The sequence below is a fragment of the Eucalyptus grandis genome, chromosome 1, assembly GCF_016545825.1.
Source record: "Eucalyptus grandis isolate ANBG69807.140 chromosome 1, ASM1654582v1, whole genome shotgun sequence".
In the NCBI taxonomy this organism is placed as follows: domain Eukaryota; kingdom Viridiplantae; phylum Streptophyta; class Magnoliopsida; order Myrtales; family Myrtaceae; genus Eucalyptus; species Eucalyptus grandis.
In genome coordinates this window covers 35,637,250-35,648,054 of record NC_052612.1, presented here as the reverse complement: position 1 = coordinate 35,648,054, position 10,805 = coordinate 35,637,250, and the positions used below count along the sequence as shown (strand labels likewise).

Genomic DNA, 10,805 nt, shown 5'->3' with positions numbered 1-10,805 from the left:
TGCCAACACCTGGTATAGAGCCACCAAAGAGACAAGTATTTCACGAGGAGTAGTCTCGATGTGGGATGCATACCTCCGGCATTCATTGAACAATACTTCTCGAGGAACGCAAGAGAGCAGAAGATAGAAGAATTTCTACAACTCCATCAGGGGTCAATGACCGTTGACCAATATGGGGTTAATTTTGTGGAGTTATCTCAGTGTGCTTCGAGACTAATTGAAGATCATGAGGAGAAGGCTCGAAGGTTTAAGAATGGCCTTCAATAAGAGTTGAAGCAACCGCTGGTGCCATTCGATTTGGTGATTGCCGAAATCTATCGTCGAGCACAGCTGCTGAAAGGAGCTTGAATGAACAAGTCCCCTCGTCTGGATCGAGGTTTACTTTGTATCGAGAAGGAATCCATCATGGAAAGAGGCCCATGCCTCGAGGTAGATTCTGGGTTCCGATAGGAAGGGTGGAGTTGGAAAGTCTGGGTCAAGTCGAATGGCTGTGTCGCTTTTGCGAAGGTGACATGGTACGGCGCCGTGTCCTCGAAGGCCGGGTGTTTGTTTTGGATGTGGCCAACAAGGCCACATGATCAGAGATTGTCCTAACCAACCAAGAGGACAACCACAGTTGCCGCCGCCGCCGCCACCACCTATGGGACAGATTAGAGGGTATGCGCCTCAGGACGCACTGTAAGGAGGTCAGCTAAGACCACCAATCCAAGGCACGGTGTACGCCATTACACAGGGTCAGGCAGAAGCTGCGCCTGACGTGATCACAGGTATGGTTTCACTAAATGACCATCTTGCTTACGCTTTATTCAACTAAGGAGCAACTCATTCCTTTATTGCCAAGCAATATGTTAAGTTGTTAGGATTAAGTCCTATATTGTTAGAGTCGGCAGTTTGCATATCTATACCATTGAAGGATAAAGTAATAGCTACTTTAGGTTGTTCTGGTTGCAAGTTAGTGATTGGTGAGCAAGTGGGGAAAATAGACTTGTTAGTCCTAGCCATGTATGCCTTTGATTTAATTATTGGCATGGATTGGCTCACCAAGCAATCAGCTATAATGGACTGCTATCGCAAGGCAATTTAGTTTGACTCGTTAGAGGGTGAGAGCTTCGAGTTTGTCGGGAATCGAGGAGGACCTCGATTTCCTTAATCTCGTCGCAAGAGGCAACTCGTTTGTTAGACGAAGGTTGCCAAGGATACCTAGCAACCGTCGTGGATACAATAGTTGAGGAGCTAAAGATGGAAGACATTACTTGTGGTGCAAGAATTTCCAAATGTCTTTCCGAAAGAATTGCCAGATTACCACGAGAGAGAGAAATTGAGTTCGTGATTGAGTTAGCACTGGGATAGAGCCAATCTCTAAGGCTCCTCACCGATGGCGTTATTTGAATTGAAAGAACTAAAGGTGCAAATGCAAGAGTTGTTAGATAAGGGATTCATACGTCTTAGTGCATCACCTTGGGGAGCACTAGTTACTCGCTTCGCAAAGAAGAAAGAAGGTTCGTTGTGCTTGTGCATCGACTATCGGCAACTCAATCAGGTAACGATCAAAAATAAGTATCCACTCCGAGGATCGATTACTTGTTTGATTAATTGTAAGGAGCGTCGATCTTCTCTAAAATCGACTTGAGGATATGATATCATCAGCTGAGAATCAGGAAGGAGGACAATCCTAAGTCAGCATTTCATACTCGGTATGGTCACTATGAGTTCACAATGATGCCATTCGGGTTGACGAATGCCCCTGCTGCCTTTGTGGATTGGATTAACCGAATATTCAAGGAATATCTAGATCAATTTGTGATCGTGTTCATCGATGATATTCTAGTGCATTCAAGAAGTGATGAGGAGCATGAAAGCCATCTAAGATTAGTGCTGCGTACGAGAGTTCATCGGTTATGCGCCAAGTTCAGCAAGTGCAATTTTTGGTTAACTCGTGTTACTTTCCTAGGCGGATGATTTTAGGCAAAGGAATCTCCGTGGACCCGAGCAAAATTGAAGCCGCGATCAACTGGCCGAGACCGATTACAGTGATAGAGATCAGGAGTTTTCTAGGTTTGGCAAGTTATTACAAACGGTTCGTGGAAGGGTTCTTATCATTAGTGTTGCCACTAACAAGACTCCTAAAGAAAGAAGAGAAATTTGTGTAGACAGACAAGTGCGAGTAGTTTCTAAGAGCTTAAGCAAAAGCCGACTACCGCACTGTGCTAACCATTCCATCTGGTCCCGGAGGTTCGAGATCTATAGTGATACGTCATTTAGAGGATCAAGTTGCATGCTGATGCAACATGGCAAAGTTGTTGCATACACCTCTCGTCGCTTAAGACCTCATGAACAGAATTATCCGATGCATGACTTAGAGCTCGCATCGATTATCTTTACCTTGAAGATTTTGAGACACTATTTGTGCGGAGAAAAATTCCCGGATCTTCACGGACCATCAAAGTCTCATGTACCTGTTCTCTCGGAAAGGAGTTGAACATGAGACAATGCCAATGGATGGAATTGCTGAAAGACTACGGCCGTGATATTCTATATCACTTGGGAAAGGCGAACAAGGTTGCCGATGCTTTAAGTCGAAAGTCTTCAATTGCTCATATTTTTAAGCAATGGAACCTAATCAAGAGAGCTCGAGATTCAGTATTCAAGTTTGAGATAGGCCATCTTTTGAGTCTTATGGCCACCCTCAGAGTTGAACTGGATTTCCAGATCAGAATCAAGTTACTCCAACCGACAGACTAAGGTGTAAAAGATCCTTCAAGAGGACACTGAGAAAAGGAAGGCTGACTTTTGGGCTTCTGATGATGGAACGCTGAGGTTCCGAGGATGATTGGTTGTACTTGATGATGTGGAGCTTAGAGAGGATATTCTATCATAGCGCATCGTAACAATTACAGCATTCATCCTGGTAGTACCGAGATGTATCAGAATTTCCGTCAACGCTATTGGTGGTTAGGTATGAAGGTGGACATCGCCAAGCATGTCGCCAAGTGTTTAACGTGTCAACAGCTTAAAGCTCAGCATTGTAAGCCAAGAGGATTTCGTAACCTCTCGAGATCCCGGAATGGTAATGGGAGCATATCGCAATGGAATTCGTGGACTGGACCACCGAGGAGTTAGAGAGGAAATAATTCGATTTGGATAGTGGTCGACAAACTAACCAAGTCGGCCCACTTCATTGCAGTTCGAAAAGACCTCAGTTTGGATAGACACATAGATCTGTACGTGCGTAAGGTAGTTTGTCTGCATTGAGTTCCGGTTACAATAACTTCAAATCGAGACCCGAGGTTTACCGCTGCTTTTTGGAAGAGCTTACAAAGTGCCTTAGGTACCAAGCTGCAATACAGTATGGCATATCATTCTCGGACGGATGGCCAGTCAAGAGAACAATTCGGAATCTCGAGGACATGCTAAGAGCTTGTGTATTAGACTTCAAAGGAAGTTGGGTAGAACAGTTACACTTTGTGGAATTTGCCTACAACAACAGTTATCAACAAAGCATTCAGATGGCTCCTTTCAAAGCGTTATATGGCCGAGTGTGCGGGACATCGGGTGTGTTGGGATGAAGTTGGGGAAATGAAGATTACAAGCCCCGAGTTGGTCCAGCAATCAGTGGATGCCGTTGCAGCGATCAGAGGCAGATTAAAGACCGCTCATAGTAGATAGAAATGTTATCTAGATAAGCGTCGGAGGTCTTTGGAATTCCAAATTGGTGATCACGTTTTTATGAATGTCACCAATGAGGGGAACTTCACGCTTTGGTAAGAAGGGCAAACTGAGTTCGAGGTACGTAGGTCCGTTTGAGATTCTTGAGAGAATTGGGACCTTAGCATATCATCTTGCGTTGCCGTCGAGACTGGTGCAAGTGCACGACGTCTTGCACGTGTCGATGTTGAGGAAGTACGAGCCTGACCCAATCCATGCTTAATTTTGAAGAATTAGACGTGGATGACCATGTGTCCTACGTTGAAAGCCTGGTCTAGATTGTGGACAAGAAAGAGCAAGTTCTGCGTTCAAAGACCATTAGTTGGTCAAAGTGGTCAGCAGCACTACGGTAGTGAAGGAGCAGCATGGGAGACTGAAGAGTCAATGAGACAATTGTACCCCCACCTTTTTGCTTAAGTTTCGTAATAGTTTAAATTTCAAGGACGAAATTTTTATAAGAGGAAGAGTTGTGACATCCCAAATTTTCGATCCTGTTTTCTATTAAATAAATTTGGCATTTCATCGACGCGCCTATAGGACTGTACTTAGAGCTGATCACTCTCGAAATAACTAGACTATCTAGGGAAATCATTAAGGAATTTTAACACAATTGACTTGAGAATTCGACCGGGGAATCGGCTTCTTGGTGTGCTCATCTTTAGTGGCCATTACGACACAATTTAAAATCGATTTGAGATCGAGATAGGTCGATTCAATTGAGATGTGTAGCTATTCATGGGTGACACCACTAAATTGGAAAATTCTCGTCGACTAGCACTAGACTAATTTTTCTATTATTTTGGTACCTGTGTCTATATTTGAATCCTCAGATTTTCATGACAACCGAGAGTCGCCAATGTGTCGAGTGGGTTCATTGTGGCTCGAAGAAAATCGATCACGGGTCATTTGCACTAAAAATTTCTGAAAGTTACCTAGTAGCCTAGGTCACGCTAAAAACGTGCTAAATGAAATTAACCAGGAATTTGAGTCCGATTTCTAAAATTGAAAGTTCTGTCATGTCACAATTAATTCTAGGAGCATCAACTTTGTCTCGGAAGATTTTTTTGCAAACCTCGACTTTTAGGAAAAAGTCAGGTAGAGTCCGTTTTTGTCCAAAAAAGTCATGGACCATTTTTGGTTGCGCAATTGGGAAGCAAGTGGGATGGAAAAATATCAATATGATTGTTGAGGTGCTAATTGAATTTGTGAGGGCCAAATGGGATTGAATTGAGAAGGAAATCGTGTCTAATTGAGAGGAAAACCATTGAAATTCGTAGCTCCCCCTATGTCTATGGTTTTTGGACCATTTCAATGTTGCAAAGTGAAGGCATTGGTGGCTGAATGAGGGCCAAGGAGGTGATGGTGGCTGAGGATGGTCAAGGGGACTAAGAGTTGGAAAAATAAAACTAAGTGGCCCCCTCTTACTCCCTCTCTCCCTCTCAAGCTGGCCGAACCCCTCTTAGCCTTCCTCATTGTGCAAGTTTTGGAACCGGTAGCCAAGGAGAAGATTAGCAAGACCGCCGGTCCACCACCGCACGCCATTGCAGCCGTCGTCTGATCGCCGTTCATGCTGGGACACCGTCCGCCATCGCACACGAGCCCTCCGCCTCACCGTGCGTGTCTCCGCCCCATCTCGCTTGCTCCTCCGATCCAGCTGTTGTTTCAGATATGGTGGAGCTCAGTTGGAGTTGTTTGGCCCGCCTCAGACCTCCGTAAGTCCCCGCCAAGGCCCGGTTTGGCCCTTTCCACCTTCCTTGGTCCATTCCCGCCTGAAACCAGCCTTGTTGCCCTTTGTTTCAACCAAGAATAGCAACAAATAGAGGGTTTTCTAGCAGCTTCGTGGCCCGTTTTGAGGTCGATCCCGAGCCGAAATTTAGGCTCGCTTTGGAGAGTGTTGAGCCACATTGCATTCCCGATGTTTTGAATCGCTCGCTCACAAAACAAGTGAGTTTAACTCACTAATCCTCGCTTAGTAGGTTAATCACGCTTATGGGTTGATTAGTTTAGGCTAAGATGGATTAGGTGGTTAAATTAAATTGGATTAGTGAATTTAATTAATTGCCGTGCATGTTAGGTGGTTAGTTAGTGCAATTAGTGAGTAAACATGTCCTAATATTTATTTAACGTACTTGAAATTTTCCATATCCATTTCGGTGTCAATTAGGCATTACATGCCTAAGTTGGATTTATTGCATTTATTTAATATTTTCCATAATTATTTAATGAATTATTTATTTTCTGAAAATTAGATCGGGATAACCGGTGACTGGAATTTTATGTTGGCTATTGTGGTGCAATCTATTTATTTATTTGAGTTCTAAATTGTGCTGAATTGATTTAATTGTGATTTTAGCATTTTATTCCAAAATTAATCAATTTTGGTAATTGATTAAAAAATAACCGAGCGTCGGTTTACAACGTCAAAATATTTTAGTGGAACATATAAATTGTGGGATTTTCAAGGATGAAAATACTGTATTTTGGTTAAGGCCGACCGTGTACCCATACACGGCTATTTTTATCGGATATGTTAAAAATGATGAATTGGTTGTATAGTTGGGTGGTATACTATATTGGCCCGGGGGCCCTATTACATTAGCTTCGGGCGAGCAATAATTATCAGCTTTAGGTAAGCATATAGTATACCATATTATCAGCTTTGGGCGAGTATATATAGTATACTATGATGGCACTGTGAGTCCTAATCTATCAGCTTTGGGCGAGCATATATATATAATATACTATATTATTAGCTTTGGACGAGTTATACTATCTATTTTCAACTTTGGGTGAGCAGTCCTGATTGATAGGACATTATACATAGTATTGAATGTATCGACTAGAGGAAGGTCATGGTGACATGTAATCGACTGAGTCGATTGATCGATAGTTCGATTTGATTGGGTGAATTGATGTGGTTTGTGTATATTTAATATATACTGACTTGCAGGATAGAACAGAGGCAAAGGTAAGTCCTCCGACCTATGTTTGTGCTTAGGCAGCCCTTAGGGCGTACTTTCTTCCTAATCAAGTCTTAGGACTCGTTAAGACGTAGTCTCACCCCGTTGTGGGACAACATTTCAGGTCCCTAGATGACAGCACCTTCACCTCCTCCCGTACATTTTGGTGTACCTGAAGAAATTACTGAAATATGTTATTATATTCCGATACACCATCACCCTGAAAGTTTGGAATATGTACTGGTGAAATCCACATGCGGAATAATGTGGGTGAACCCCAAAGGTCCCCCACTGATTTCGGTCGTGGTATCGCCATTATAGTGATGGACGAAGGGTGGGCCATGTATCGGAATCTAATGTACCTCTGTACATTTTAGAGGTAGCGTTCGGGAATGGGACAACAGATCCTAAGAGTGGATCGGTGGTGGATCCAAAGGATCTCAAGCTTGGTGATGATCCTGACTCTCCGAAGTGCTCAGTAGTGGACTTCAGTTGGAGCATGGAAGAAGGAGAGATTGTCGAGGAGGATCCCGAGGAGGACGTAGAGGAGGATCCGGATGAGGATTGAAACTCCACCCCTTGTCTGTAGACTTGTTTTGAGAACTTGATGTTTAGGACCTGACTTAGTAGTGTGCCTTGTATATATATGCATTATGGTTTACATTGTATATAAGTGTAGCTGTTTTTAAAGTTCGAGATTTTTAGTCCTACTTTCCTATCCCATTATTTTATTGTATGGGGATTTTGTATATGCTTCATGCGTATTAAAATGAAAGGGTCGGTGATGCATCCTAGGATATCGCTATTAATCGACCAAGGTGAGGGATGTGCGCGCTCGAGGATCGGGGCGTGACAGTATAGGTGAGCAAATCTCATAAATCTCAAATTCATTGACTTCATCAGCAAGATTTATCTTGTCAACAATTGTCCAACGGATAGCTTGGCCTCTTAAAGATTATCCAATGAGAAGATTGGTTATTGAAGAGTATAAAAGAGATCAACAAAGGTCGCAAAAGCAATGAGGTCGAAATATGATAACTCTATAAAAATAGAGTTATTTTACTTATTTTAGGCAATAATTAATGCAATATCTATGAGAAATTTTTGGATTTCTTTCGGATTATTTGAATTTTCCTTGTTTACGCAGAATAATGAGATATGGAGAAGATAAGGAAAAGAATGGCAAAAATCAGGAATTCAAATAAAAAAGTAGTGGAAGATGGATATCAAATAGGAGAATCCTTGATTTTGTTCCCTAATGTTATTTGCAAAACGTTGTGAGATAGATATCTTGGATATATCTTATAAATAGGAGAACATTGAGAGCTAGAGAGAGTAGCTAGGTTTTGTTATATCGTTTTCATTGTTCTGTGAGTTTTCAAATATTTTGAAGAGAAGACAAAAGTGGTGACAAAATTCTTGTTCTTTGATTCAAGATGCTAGGTTTGGTTTATATTTTTATTTCTTCTTCTACTATGTTCTAATTTTTTTTTGTTAGGGCTACGATGTAGCCTAACCATGATGATGTGAATTTCATGATTTTTATGTTTGTAATTGATTTTATTCATGTGAGTTATATATTATTGTACATAATGCTTTTGAGTGACTTGCCACCACTTGAATGATCTTATGTGCATGTTTGAGACTAAGTGATGATATGCAATTGCTCATTATAATATATAACCATGAATTAAACGTGGATAGAGATATACCGCGTTATTTGTGTAGATTTCGGTGATAAGGTGATCCAAAAGACTCATTGTAAGCTGGGAATATTCATAATTTTTAATGTACTTATGTTTATTTTAATTCACATAGAGATATAGTGGATTAATAAACTGAGTAGGTTTGCTATACCTAGAGATAGGATAGTAAATAGATTAGGAAATTCCGCTATCACATGTTTGATATCGTTCTTGTACCCACAACAATTTGAAATTCATATCTAGTGGTTATGGTAAATCAGATGCTCTAACATATTTATCTAATTGATTTACTGCATTTAGTCTCAAATTTTATTTTTAATTTATTCTAAATTATATTTTGATCTGTTAAATCAATCTTAGAATTAATCTATTTTAGTATTTAATTAGTTTATTAATCATCGATCTCCATGGGACGATACTCTTTCTTATCATTATATTACTTGTTCAACACGTTCACTTACATTTAGAATTTTACGAACAAGTTTTTGGCGCCGTTGCTTGGGATCGTTTGTTTAATACTAATTAATATTGATACCAGATAATTCTAAGTTTAATCTAGTTTTTGTTTTGTTTTATTTTTCAGGGTGAACATCGATTTATGACACTTAGCCAACAAGGGAAACTTGCTGAGCTTGATCTAGAAATCGAGCGTAAATTCAAAAGGTGACTGAGAGAACAGAAAAATCATGCTAAGAAGATGGCAAATGGTGATAATGAAAATCCACGTAGACTCTTAAGAGATTATGCTACACCAATAGTTTAGGCGCCACATCAAGTATCGAAAGAGCTACAATTCAAGCAAATGACTTTGAGATTAAGCCGTCGCTCATTCAGATACTTCAACAATCAGTGCAATTCAGTGGGCTACCAAGAAATGATCCAAATGCTCACATTGATACTCTTCTTGAAATCTGTGACACCATTAAATATAATGGAGTTACAAATGATGCTATTAGATTGAGATTATTTCCATTCTCTCTTAGAGACAAAGCTAAGAGTTGGCTTTCTTCTCTTCCCCGCAGGATCAATTACTACATGGAATGATATGGCTCAGAAATTTCTTAGTAAGTTCTTTCCACCTGCAAAATCTGCGAAGATATGTAATGATATTACTAACTTTATGCAGATGGATAATGAATCATTATATGAAGCATAGGAAAGATTCAAAGAATTTCTTAGGAGATGCCCACATCACGAACTACCCATATGGATGCAAGTACAAACTTTTTATAATGGCTCTAGTACAAATCTTCGTTTTATGATTGATGCAGCTGCAGGGGGAACTTTAAATAATAAAACACAAAAAGAAGCCTACAATCTATTAGAAAGATGGCGTCAAATAGTTATCGTGGCCCTCTGAGAGACTATCAATGCGAAAAGTTAGTAAAGTTCACGAAGTGGATGCTTTTGCTACAATTGCTGCATAATTTGAAGCACTCAACAAAAAGCTAGATAAAATGAGTGTTTCAGCCATGAAAATTCAGAATTTGACATGTGATTTTTGTGGTGGAGGACATGTTAGCATAGAATGTTAGGTAGGTAATACTTTTAAACAATCTAGTGAAAATTTAACTTTGTTGAGAATTTTAATAGGTCACCAAATAATCTCTACTCCAACACGTACAATCCAAGATGGCGCAATCATCCAAATTTTTCATAGAATAATCAGAATGTGACGAAACCACCGGGATTCAAACAATCAGAAGAGACAAAGTCAAATTTGGAAGATATAGTCACCAAACTTACTAATACGACTCATGACTTCATCAAAAGCACAAATGTGAGATTTCAAAACCAAGAGGCTTCTATCAGAAACTTAGAGATGCAAGTGGGTCAGTTAGCAAGCATGATGTCAGGAAGACAACAAGGTTCTTTGCTGAGCAACACAGAGAAAAATCCAATTGAAAACATTAAGGCTATAACCCTGAGAAGTGGTAAATAAGTGGGAGAAGAAGATGTAAAACATGAGATTTTCAAAGACAAGGAAGATGTGATCAATAAACAATCAAAGGAGACAAGTAAGAGTAAATTTTTCCAGATAAGCCCAAGCCATATGTGCCGCCAATTCCATTCCCTCGGCGACTTTGGCAGCATAAAAATAGATAAGCAATTTTATAAATTTCTTGATGTATTTAAAAATTGCACATTAACATTCCTTTTGCAGATGCCCTAACGCGAATGCCTAGTTATGCAAAAAATTTTAAGGAGATTTTGGCAAACAAAAGAAAACTGGAGGATTATGAAACTGTGAAGTTAAATGAGGAGTGTTCGGCCATCCTACAAAACAAATTACCTCCGAAATTAAAAGATCCAGTGAGTTTTACTATTCCTTGTACTATTGGGGATTCTTACTTTGAAAAAGTATTATGTGATTTAGATGCAAGTATTAATCTGATGTCTTATTCAGTTTTCAAGAAATTAGGATTGGACGAGG

The 10,805-nt window shown here is 40.1% G+C and overlaps 1 non-coding gene across 1 annotated transcript; it reads right to left on the bottom strand.

Annotated features, from left to right (window-relative positions):
- Nucleotides 1-9,465: 9,465 nt before the first annotated feature.
- On the bottom strand, nucleotides 9,466-9,571 carry LOC120289088. Its single transcript, XR_005547047.1, has one exon. It is a non-coding gene; the product is annotated as a small nucleolar RNA R71 (small nucleolar RNA).
- Between the last annotated feature and the right edge of the window lie 1,234 nt (nucleotides 9,572-10,805).